Source organism: Pseudophryne corroboree, chromosome 11 (genome assembly GCF_028390025.1).
Source record: "Pseudophryne corroboree isolate aPseCor3 chromosome 11, aPseCor3.hap2, whole genome shotgun sequence".
Lineage (NCBI taxonomy): Eukaryota > Metazoa > Chordata > Amphibia > Anura > Myobatrachidae > Pseudophryne > Pseudophryne corroboree.
The window spans coordinates 170,085,155-170,096,890 of record NC_086454.1 but is presented as its reverse complement, the minus strand read 5'-3'; the positions used below and the strand labels follow the sequence as shown (position 1 = coordinate 170,096,890).

Here is an 11,736-nt window from a genome sequence, read left to right as displayed (position 1 = left end):
TCTCTCTCTCTCTCTCTGACCCAGTATCTCTCTCTCTGACCAGTCTCTCTCTCCCCGGACCCTGTCTCTCTCTCTCTCCTGTCTCTCTATCTCTCTCCCTGACCCTGTCTCTCTATCTCTCTCCCTGACCCTGTCTCTCTCTCTCTCTCCCTGACCCTGTGTCTCTCTCTCTCTCCCTGACCCTGTCTCTCTCTCTCTCTCTCTCCCTGACCCTGTCTCTCCTCTATCTCTCTCTCTCTCCCTAACCCTGTGTCTCTCTCTCTCTATGTCCCTGTCTGTCTCCCTCTCTCTCCCTGACCTGACTCTCTCTCTCTCCCTGACCCTCTCTCTCCCTGACCCTGACTCTCTCTCTCTCCCTGACACCGTCTCTCTCTCCTCTCTCTCCCTGACACCGTCTCTCTCTCTCCCTGACACCTTCTCTCTCTCTCCCTGACACTCTATCTCTGACCCTGTCTCTCTCTCTCTCTCTCTCTCTCTCTCTGACCCCTCTCTCTCTCTCTCTCTGACCCTGTCTCTCTCTCACCTGACCCTGTCTCTCTCTCTCTCTCCCTGACCCTGTCTCTCTCTCTCTCCCTGACCCTGTCTCTCTCTCTCTGACCCTGTCTCTCTCTCTCTCCCTGACCCTGTCTCTCTCTCTCTCTCTCTCTCTCCCTGACCCTGTCTCTCTCTCTCTCTACCTGACTCTCTCTCTCTCTCTCTCTCTCTCTCCCTGACCCTGTCTCTCTCTCTCCCTGACCCTGTCTCTCTCTCTCCCTAACTCTCTCTCTCTCTCTCTCTCTCCCTGACTCTCTCTCTCTCTCTCTCTCTCCCTGACTCTCTCTCTCCCTGACTCTCTCTCTACCTGACATCGTCTTTCTTTCTCTCCCCTGACACCATCTCTCTCTCTCCCTGACTCTCTCTCTCTCTGACCCAGTCTCTCTCTCTCTCTCTGACCCTGTCTCTCTCTCTCTCTGACCCTGTCTCTCTCTCTCTCTCTCTCTCTCTGACCTTCTCTCTCTCTCTCTCTCTGAACCCCTCTCTCTCTCTCTCTCTCTCTCTCTGACCCTGTCTCTCTCTCTCTCTCTGACCCTGTCTCTCTCCTCTCTCTCTCTCTCTCTCTCTGACCCTGTCTCTCTCTATCTCTCTCTCTCTCCCTAACCCTGTGTCTCTCTCTCTCTATGTCCCTGTCTGTCTCCCTCTCTCTCCCCTGACCCTGACTCTCTCTCTCTCCCTGACCCTCTCTCTCCCTGACCCTGACTCTCTCTCTCTCCCTGACACCGTCTCTCTCTCCTCTCTCTCCCTGACACCGTCTCTCTCTCTCCCTGACACCGTCTCTCTCTCTCCCTGACACTCTATCTCTGACCCTGTCTCTCTCTCTCTCTCTCTCTCTGACCCTCTCTCTCTCTCTCTCTCTGACCCTGTCTCTCTCTCTCCCTGACCCTGTCTCTCTCTCTCTCTCCCTGACCCTGTCTCTCTCTCTCTCCCTGACCCTGTCTCTCTCTCTCTCCCTGACCCTGTCTCTCTCTCTCTGACCCTGTCTCTCTCTCTCCTCCCTGACCCTGTCTCTCTCTCTCTCTCTCCTCCCTGACCCTGTCTCTCTCTCTCTCTACCTGACTCTCTCTCTCTCTCTCTCTCTCTCTCTCTCTCTCTCTCCCTGACCCTGTCTCTCTCTCTCCCTGACCCCTGTCTCTCTCTCTCCCTAACTCTCTCTCTCTCTCTCTCTCCCTGACTCTCTCTCTCTCTCTCTCTCTCCCTGACCTCTCTCTCCCTGACTCTCTCTCTACTGACATCGTCTTTCTTTCTCTCCCCCTGACACCATCTCTCTCTCTCCCTGACTCTCTCTCTCTCTGACCCAGTCTCTCTCTCTCTCTGACCCTGTCTCTCTCTCTCTCTGACCCTGTCTCTCTCTCTCTCTCTCTCTCTCTCTCTCGACCTTCTCTCTCTCTCTCTCTCTCTGACCCTCTCTCTCTCTCTCTCTCTCTCTCTCTCTCTCTCTCTCTGACCCTGTCTCTCTCTCTCTCTCTGACCTGTCTCTCTCTCTCTCTCTCTCTCTCTCTGACCCTCTCTCTCTCTGACCCTCTCTCTTTCTCTCTCTCCCTGACCCTGTCTCTCTCTCTCCCTGACCATGTCTCTCTCTCCCTGTGTGTCTCTCTCCCTGACCCTGTCTCTCTCTCTCCCTGACCCTGTCTCTCTCTCTCCCTGACCCTGTCTCTCTCTCTCTCTCTCTCTCTCTCTCCCTGACCCTGTCTCTCTCTCTCTCTCTCTCTCCCTCCCTGACCCTGTCTCTCTCTCTCTCCCCTGACCCTGTCTCTCTCTCTCTCCCTGACCCCTGTGTGTGTCTCTCTCTCTCTCTCTCTCTCTCTCTCTCTCCCTGACCCTGTCTCTCTCTCTCCCTGACCCTGTCTCTCTCTCTCTCCCTGACCCTGTGTGTCTCTCTCTCTCTCTCCCTGACCCTGTCTCTCTCTCTCTCCCTGACCCTGTCTCTCTCTCTCTCTCTCCCTGACCCTGTCTCTCTCTCTCCCTCCCTGACCCTGTCTCTCTCTCTCCCTGACCTGTCTGTGTCTCTCTCTCCCTGACCCTGTCTGTGTCTCTCTCTCTCTCCCTGACCCTGTCTGTGTCTCTCTCTCTCCCTGACCCTGTCTGTCTCTCCTCTCTCCCTGACCCTTTCTGTGTGTCTCTCTCTCCCTGACCCTTTCTGTGTCTCTCTCTCTACCTGACCCCTGTCTGTGTCTCTCTCTCTCCTGACCCTGTCTGTGTCTCTCTCTCTCCCTGACCCTGTCTGTGTCTCTCTCTCTCCCTGATCCCCGTCTGTGTCTCTCTCCTGACACTGTGTCTCTCTCCCTGACACTGTGTCCTCTCTCCTGACACTGTGTCTCTCTCTCCCTGACACTGTGTCTCTCTCCCTGACACCGTCTCTCTCACACCATCTCCCTCTCTCTCTGCCTGACCCTGTCTCTCTCCCTCTGACCCTGTCTCTCTCTGACCCTGTCTCTCTCTCCCCTGACTCTGTCCTCTCTCTCTCTGACCCTGTCTCTCCCCGACCCTGTCTCTCCCCGACCCTGTCTCTCCCCGACCCTGTCTCTCCCCGACCCTGTCTCCCTCCCTGACCCTGTCTCTCTCGCTGACCGTGTCTCCCTCCCTCTCCTTGACCCTGTCTCTCTCCCTCTCCTTGACCCTCTCTCCCTCTCCCTGACCCTGTCTCTCTCCCTCTCCCTGACCCTGTCTCTCTCTCTCCCTCTCCCTGACCCTGTTGACCCTGTCTCCTCGCCCTCTCTCCTGACCCTGTCTCTCTCCCTGACCCTGTCTCTCTCTCTCCCTGACCCTGTCTCTCTCTCCCTGACCCTGTATCTCTCTCTCTCTCCCCCTGACCCTGTCTCTCTCTCTCTCCCTGACCCTGTCTCTCTCTCCCTGACCCTGCCTCTCTCTCTCTCCCTGACCCTGTCTCTCTCTCTCTCTCTCCTGACCCTGTCTCTCTCTCTCCCTGACCCTGTCTGTCTCTCTCTCTCTCTCCCCGACCCTCTCTCTCTCTCTCTCTCTCTCGCTGACCCTGTCTCTCTCCCTCTCCCTGACCCTGTCTCTCCCTCTCCCTGACCCTGTTGACCCCTCTCTCTCTCCCTCTCTCTCCCTGACCCTGTCTCTCTCTCTCTCTGACCCTGTCTCTCTCTCTCTCTCTCAATGACCCTGTCTCACTCTCTCTCTCTCTCTCTCTCTCTCTCTCTCCCTGACCCTGTCTCTCTCTCTCCCTGACCCTCTCTCTCTCTCTCTCTCTCTCTCTCTCCCTGACCCTGTCTCTCTCTCTCTCTCTCTCCTTGACCCTGTCTCTCTCTCTCTCCCTGACCCTGTCTCTCTCTGTCTCTCTCCCTGACCCTGTCTCTCTCTCCCTGACACTGTCTCTCTCTCTACCTGACCCTGTCTCTCTCTCTACCTGACCCTGTCTCTCTCTCTCCCTCCCTGACCCTGTCTCTCTCGCTGACCCTGTCTCTCTCCCTCTCCCTGACCCTGTTTCTCTCCCTCTCCCTGACCCTGTTTCTCTCCCTCTCCCTGACCTGTCTCTCTCTCTCCCTCTCCCTGACCTGTCTCTCTCTCTCCCTCTCCCTGACCCTGTCTCTCTCCCTCTCCCTGACCCTGTCTCTCTACCTCTCCCTGACCTGTCTCTCTCTCCCCTCCTCCCTGACCTGTCTCTCTCTCCCTCTCCCTGACCTGTCTCTCTCTCCCTCTCCCTGACCTGTCTCTCTCTCCCTCTCCCTCGACCCTGTCCTCTCTCTCTCTCCCTGACCATGTCTCTCTCTCTCCCTCTCCCTGACCCTGTCTCTCTCTCTCTCCCTGACCCTGTCTCTCTCTCCCTCTCTCCCTGACCTTGTCCTCTCTCAATGACCCTGTATCTCTCTCAATGACCCTGTCTCTCTCTCTCTCTCTCTCCCTGACCCTGTCTCTCTCTCTCCCTGACCCTGTCTCTCTCCCTGACCCTGTCTCTCTCTCTCTCTCCCTGACCCTGTCTCTCTCTCCCTGACCCGTCTCTCTCTCTGACCCAGTCTCTCTCTCTCCCTCTGACACTCTCTCTCTCCCTCTGACTCTCTCTCTTTCTGACTCTCTCTCTCTTTCTGACTCTCTCTCTGACACTGTCACTGTCTCTCTCTCTCCCTGACACACTCTCTCTGACACTGTCACTGTCTCTCTCTCCCTCCCCCTGATTCTCTCCCTGACCCTGTTTCTCTCTCTCCCTCTGACACTCTCTCTCTTTCTGACTCTCTCTCTCTGACACTGTCTCTCTCTCTCTCTCCCTGTCACTGTCTCTCTCCCCCCCCTGATTCTCTCTCTCCCTGACACTCTCTTTCTGACACTGTCTCTCTCTCTCCCCCCTGACACTGTCTCTCTCTCTCCCCCTGACACTGTCTCTCTCTCTCCCTGACACTGTGTGTGTCTCTCTTTCTCTGACCCTGTCTCTCTCCCTGACCCCCCCTCTCTCTCTCTCCCTGACCCCTCTCTCTCTCTCCCTGACCCCTCTCTCTCTCTCTCTCGCTGACAAGCTTTCTCTATCCCTGATGCTGTCTTTTTTTTTCTCTCTCTCCCTCCATGTGACTCTGCCCCCCCTCTTTCTCTCTCTCTCTCTCTCTCTGACTCTCTCTCTCTCTCTCTCTGACTCTCTCCCCTTCTCTCTCTCTGACACAAAGATATCCTTGTACCGGGTCCCAAGATTTCTGTTGCCGGCCCTGGAATTGCTATTTACCAAGATGATGGATTAGTAGTGCAGTTTGCCAAAATAATAATTTTATTTATATTGTGCTCTTTCTCTAGCAGAACTCAAGGCAATGTGTGCTTTATTCTGGGAGTACCGTTTTACCAGGTGTCTCCTAAGCTCATCCAGACATTTGCTTTCTAATAATGACTGAATATATGTCCTAGATAATGTGCTAATGGATTATGCCTGACATAGGGATCATTGATCTCTAATCTGATTCTCTTGTTCACGTAGTAAGCAATGGTGCAAACTAAACCATGAGCATATCCAATAGAACCTTGTTCTTATGAACTCCATACTGCTTCATCCTGGGTATGTTTGCTAATTATCTATAATGGTTGTCCATAAAAGTGTTGCCAGCTTTATTAATAAAACACCGATATTAGCAATAGGACAGCGGTATTTCTTAAATGGTGCTGGCATGCCTTTTATTGTAAATATCCTTATTGTCTGTGTAAAATATTGAAAAACACATTGGACAGTAAATTCTGTCTTCTTTGGATTCAGGACCTGATTCAGGTTCAGTAGCAGATTGAGGCCCAAATGCATTATGCTTCAACATTCAGATAGATGTACTAAGCAGTGAAAACAGTTAAGAAGTGAGCCAGTGGAGAAGTTGCCCGTGGCAACCAATCAGCATTGATGTAACATTTATAATTTGCATACTATAGAGGTATACAGAGCAGCTGATTGGTTGCCATAGGGGAACTTTTCTACTGGCTCACTTCTCAACTTTTATCACTGCTTAGTACATCTTCCCCAAAGTGGAGACAAATAAGGTACCAGCCAACCAGTTCCTAACTGTCATTTTTCAAACACAGGGGCAGATGTAGTAACCTGGAGAAGGGATAAAGAAGTGATAAACCAGTGATAAGCACAAGGTGATAACGCACTAGCCAGTCATTTCGGATTTGAAAAATGACAGGAAAAATACAAGGTGATAAAAGCACCAGCCAGTCAGCTCCAATATGCAAATTGACAGTAAAGAGCTGACTCCCTGGTGCGTTATCACCTTGCACTTATCACAGCTTTATCACTTTTTATCTCTTCTCCAGGCTTAATACATCTGCCCCATTGTGGCAGATGTATTAACCTGGAGAAGGCATAAGGAAGTGATAAACCAGTGATAAGTACAAGGGGATAAACGCACCAGCCAGTCAGCTCTTAACTGTCAATTTGCATATTGGAGCTGATTGGCTGGTGCTTTTATCACCTTGTACTTATCACTGGTTTATCACTTCCTTATGCCTTCTCCAGGTTAATACATCTGCCCCACAGCCTGTTACATGGCAGTTAAGAATCTGGGGGTAGATGTATTAACCTGGAGAAAGCATAAGGAAGCGATAAACCAGTGATAAATGCAAGGTGATAAACACCCCAGCCAATCAGCTCCCATATGTAAATTAACAGTTAGGAGCTGATTGGCTGGTGCATTATCACCTTTCACTTAACACTGCTTTATCACCGGTTTATTACTTCTCTATGCCTTATCCAGGTTAATACATCTACCCCCTGATTGGCTGGTCATTTATCAATCTTTATATGTCTACACTTTATCTCTTGTTAAAGCTTAATACATTTGGTCTTAATCTGCTACTGCTTTCTATCGCATGCTGGGGGCCGGCCAGCTCAGGGCAAGGCAGCGCCAGCATGCGATCGCAATTTAATTGCTATCACATCGCAGATCCAGCAAATAAGGATAGACCCCAGTGGCAAATGCAAGATTTCTAGAGGGGGGTTTCCAAATGCAATCTGCAAATATCCACTCTGCAGAACATGGAATACAGTATAGATGGTATATAGTATAGGTTGTATCAAACTTATTTAAATATTAACATACCTCCCAACTGTCCCGATTTTCGCGGGACAGGATCGGTTTTTGGGGACTGTCCCGCTGTCCCACCCGCGGGCCGCAGTGTCCCGCAGTGGGGGGGCAGTTGGGAGGCTCTGTCTCTCGCTGCCCTGCTTAGCAGAGCAGCGGTGAATAGACGCTGTGCGCATGTGCACAGCGTCTATTCAGTGGAGACAGGAGGAGAGGGGGCATGCCAGCGGCTCACAAAGCGCTGGGCATGCCCCCTCAGTGATGAAAACGGGGGCGTGGCTTGCGACAGCGAGTCCTCCACAAAGCCACGCCCCGTTTTGCACAGGTCACGCCCCTTTTTCGGGAGCACGCGCGACTTCGCCGCGCGGGTGTCCCTCCTTGGGCCAGCACAAAGTTGGGAGGTATGTAATAAGATACTGTAAGTGGTCAGGAAAAGGTTAAACATACTATAATAAATAAATGCACAAACTTGTAGAACCAGTACTGCACTTTCTAAGCACTCATTCTCCCACTTCATGGTAAGGCTCCTCTTTGGTCCAGTGCACTGAATTGAGGGCTCAGTACCACACACACACAGCAAACGTAATAGAAAAAGCTGCTACGACTGGGCAGCTCTGCATGATGTGGCGGCAGCTCTAGTAATCGTATTATATACCATTGGTATTGTTGTCATAATTTGCCACTTGCCAATAGGGGGGGTTTCTGAGCAAACGGGAACCCCCCTGCATTTGCCTATGGAGCCGTGCATATGCAGCCATGCTGTGTATGCAGGCGCACCGCTGCCATCTTTTTCTTTGGAGCGGCTTGGTGTGACTTCACGCAGCCACCCCCGAAAACGGTCTTGACATGCCTCCATTGTCAGGACCAGTCTCCTAAAATGTTGTCGATGCTCCCCAAATGGCCGCCGCTATAAATCATAGTGCGATCGCATCCTCCCAGGAAACGCTGCTGCACATGCGCAGAAGTACGAAAATACCTAGATTGTGATTTTAGTACTTCTGCGTCCATAACTGAATAAGGACCACAGCGTGTACAGAAAACATCTCCATCGTTTAGACGAAGGATCTCTGTGATCTCAGGTGTCCTGGATACAACTCTGGATTGTACTGTAAACTCTTTTGCAAGTATTCCAGATAAAACACTTGTGCCAAGGGTATAGTTACCATAAAATAGAGTGCTGCTGCTATGGGACCCAGAGTTGAGAGGGGCCCACATTCCCTGTTAAAGTTACATGTGTTATATACATTTTTCACCTTTGGGTGGTACATAGGGGCTCTTACAAACGTTTGCCTTGGAGCCATTAATATATCTACAGCATTTATGTGGTCATTTTTAATGTGGTATATAGAATGAATTGGAGGGCACTGTAATGTTACATAATATGAACTGGGGCACTGTAATGAGACACAGTATGAATTGGTATAATATGAACTGTAGGCAGGGCAGGGGTGTAGCGAGGGTAGCTCTGGTGGAGCACGAGCTCTGGCTGCTAAAAAAGTTAGAGGGCGCACTGCCGTCTACCACCCCTCCTTCCAGCGGGCCACTGTACTGGTAGCCGCAGAGCAGGAGGGGGTGCACACTGTCTCGGACACTAGGTAGGTAACAGCAGGAGACACTGACAGCCAGCACATGCTGGAGCTCTGCCCGCCCACACACCTACAAAACAGTGTTTTTGTTGGGAGCCAATTAACCTACCAGAATCCAGAGTACCCAGACGAAACACATGCAAGTACGGGGAGAATATACAAACTCCACACAGTTAGGGCCATGGTGGGAATCGACCACATGACCTCAGTGCTGTGAGGCAATAATGCTAACCATTACACCGTCCATACTGCCATGCCCCTATATTGTTGTTACAAGCCTTCGGCATGCACCAACCCTATTTCAAACATGGGGGGCACCCAAAGGAAGCTTTCGCCCTGAGCGCCACAAGGTCTAGAACCGGCCCTATAACCAATTTAAGAATTTTAAATATTGTTTCTCTTCAAATGTAACATTCCACCACATGTTGGCAAGGCCCCCAATTCAGTACATGGGAGGGGGTTGCCAAAACATACCCATCATGGCACCTAGCTACACCTCTGACTGTAGGCACCAGTGTAATGTGGCGTAATATGAACTGGGAACACTGTCATAATGTGAATTAGGGGTACTGTTGCTATGGAGCCCGCAAAGTTCTGACTATGCCCCTGACTTGTTTTACCTGGAATGCACAACATGCTTTGTTTTTTGTTCATTTTGTGCTTCATTACATACCAAGGACAACTTTATATTATAGATAAACAAGCTTTCTAATCTCAGACATTAAAGTTGGGTTAATTGCAAAGGTCTAATTATTTTTTGCTGGGGCATAGGAATATAGAGGGGGTAATTGCCAAACTCATATCACTGTTTGCTGGGGCACAGGAAATAAGAATTCTGTATGTGCCATGCTTTATTATTATAACTCTCATTTGAGCACCACTCTTGTCTTAAAGTTAATTCTGTCTGAAAACCTTTTTATCATCTAATGTGCGACCGATAAGTCCCAGCTATACAGATAAATCACACATTTTGTTCATTCCTTTTAAATGGCCACTTCTTTATATCCAGGTAATAGCAGCCTTTGGATGGTATCCGTTCAGATGGTCGACAATGTTAAGGTCAACACTCATTAGGTCGACCACTAATGGTTGACATTGACATGGGCAAATGGTCGACGCATGAAAAGGTCGACATGAGTTAGTTGTTTTTTTAAAATATATTTTTTGGAACTTTTTCATACTTTACGATCCACGTGGACTACGATTGGGAATGGTAACCTGTACTGAGCGCTGCGGTAGCGGGGTGAGGCATCTTGCCCGAAGCATGGCGAGCGAAGCGGTGCACGAACTGGAGTTCCCCATCACTTTATGCAGAAAACGACACCAACAAAGTAAAAAAACTCATGTCGACCTTTTCATGTGTCGACCATTTTCATGTGTTGACCATTTGTCAATGTCAACCATGTCAGTGTCAACCAATAGTGGTCAACCTAATGAGTGTCGACCTTTCATACCGGAACCCCTTTGGATGGGCTGTATCACTCTTCACATTTTGAATTCAGCACATCCTGCCACTTACTGCATGCATAGCGGGTTTTAACACCGTATGCATGTAGATTTGTAAATTTAACAGGACTGCTCTTCCGATAAGAGCTGTCCTTTGCGGTGTGAGTGCTTTTAGGTTTATAACCCAGGCGTCCAATTACTGTATGCATGTAAACAGGGGCACCGACAGCAGTGCTGGGCACAGGTAATGGGAAGTGGCATGGCAAATGTAGGGGTGTGTGGCCAGCCCCCTTCCTCCTGAAATGTTAAAAAGATTAGCAATTGTGCAGCCATATGGACTAGGCAGAGGGGGCTCCTGCATGGGGCAGACGGGTGCGGGTGGCGGGCAGGTGCAATGATGTGTACCCGCACATCATGCAGCATGCAGGGAGAGAAAAGAGTGCGTGTGTGCTGGGTGAGGAGAGAGGCTGCAGCGGTAACTCCTCTGTCTCCCCGCTCCCTAGTGCCGCTGCCTACAATGGGGAGGGGAATGGTCAGCGGGGGAACTCCTCCCCGACCACTCCAACATTCCTGGGACTGGGTAAAGAGTATCCACAAAAACCCCCACCCCTCTCTGCGCCACTGCATGTAGGAGCACCAACCAGCACATGCGAGAGCCACTGGAAAATGATGCAAGAAGAATTCTATAGGCATCGTCATCTATGAATGGCGTTACCTATCAGGTACAAGCTCCAGAAAGATTCACTTTCTAGAGCTTCATATATGTCCTACATTGTAGTGTAAGTCGCTATTTTCTCATTTTGCTCATTTGTTTATTTACTTTGTTAGGTGCTGTGGAACTCTTGTGGCCCATATAAATAAAAGATAATAAGAAAATGGGAAATGTGGTCGTACCTCAGAAAAGACAGTCTTGACAGCAGTTTGACATTGGTACATACCACCCTTTGTGCGGTATTTACTAAAGGGAAAATGCGGCAAAACCCCCGTTTTACCACATTTTCATATGTACTAAACCCCGATAGAAGCCTGTGGGATTCTTACCGCCGCCACAGCATCCCGCCGCTGCCCCGCGCTGCTCACGACGACCCTCTTCCTCCCGGCATACCTGTGTGCTGCTGCTGGTGCGGCCCCCCTCCTCCTTCTCCCCCGCAGCACAGCCTTATCTCCTTCCGGCTGCAGGGGGAAGGAGGAGGAGCCTGGGGACTCCCTGCAAATGTCACCTCCCGGGTCTGGGAGGTGACGGAAACCCCCACTGACCATCGCCGACCCCTGCAGACATCATCGCGGAGGCCTCCTATACCGCATTGCGATACTAATCGCTTATGTTAGTACATATGCGATTAGTATCGCTGCGGTAGGCAGGGATGATTTATAGTACATCCCGCCCTGTGATTTACTTGGTAACTTGTTTCTATTTCTTTTTGGTCCTTGTTAGTGTTGTCGTCACTGAGTGTACATTTCTGGAGGCCTCTTCATTCATAGACATAAATAGACCTAGAAACCCAAGTCCACGTCTGGAAGTCAGGCATCAGTACATTTAGAAAAACAGAAACATGCTAAGAATAAGCTTTTTTTTGTAACACTCCTTCACATACACACCTGACAGCAGGTAAAATAGTCTGTGAAGAAACTGAAAAATGTATTTCTCTGTGGGTGTGTTCGGT

General features: G+C 50.4%; 1 protein-coding gene and 1 pseudogene across 3 annotated transcripts in view; one reads left to right on the top strand and one right to left on the bottom strand.

Annotated features, from left to right (window-relative positions):
- Positions 1-11,736, top strand: part of LOC134969246 (USP6 N-terminal-like protein) — a 379,876-nt gene that overhangs the window by 74,565 nt on the left and 293,575 nt on the right. The window lies entirely within an intron of this gene.
- Positions 1,074-10,281, bottom strand: LOC134968701 (RNA-binding protein 25-like; annotated as a pseudogene).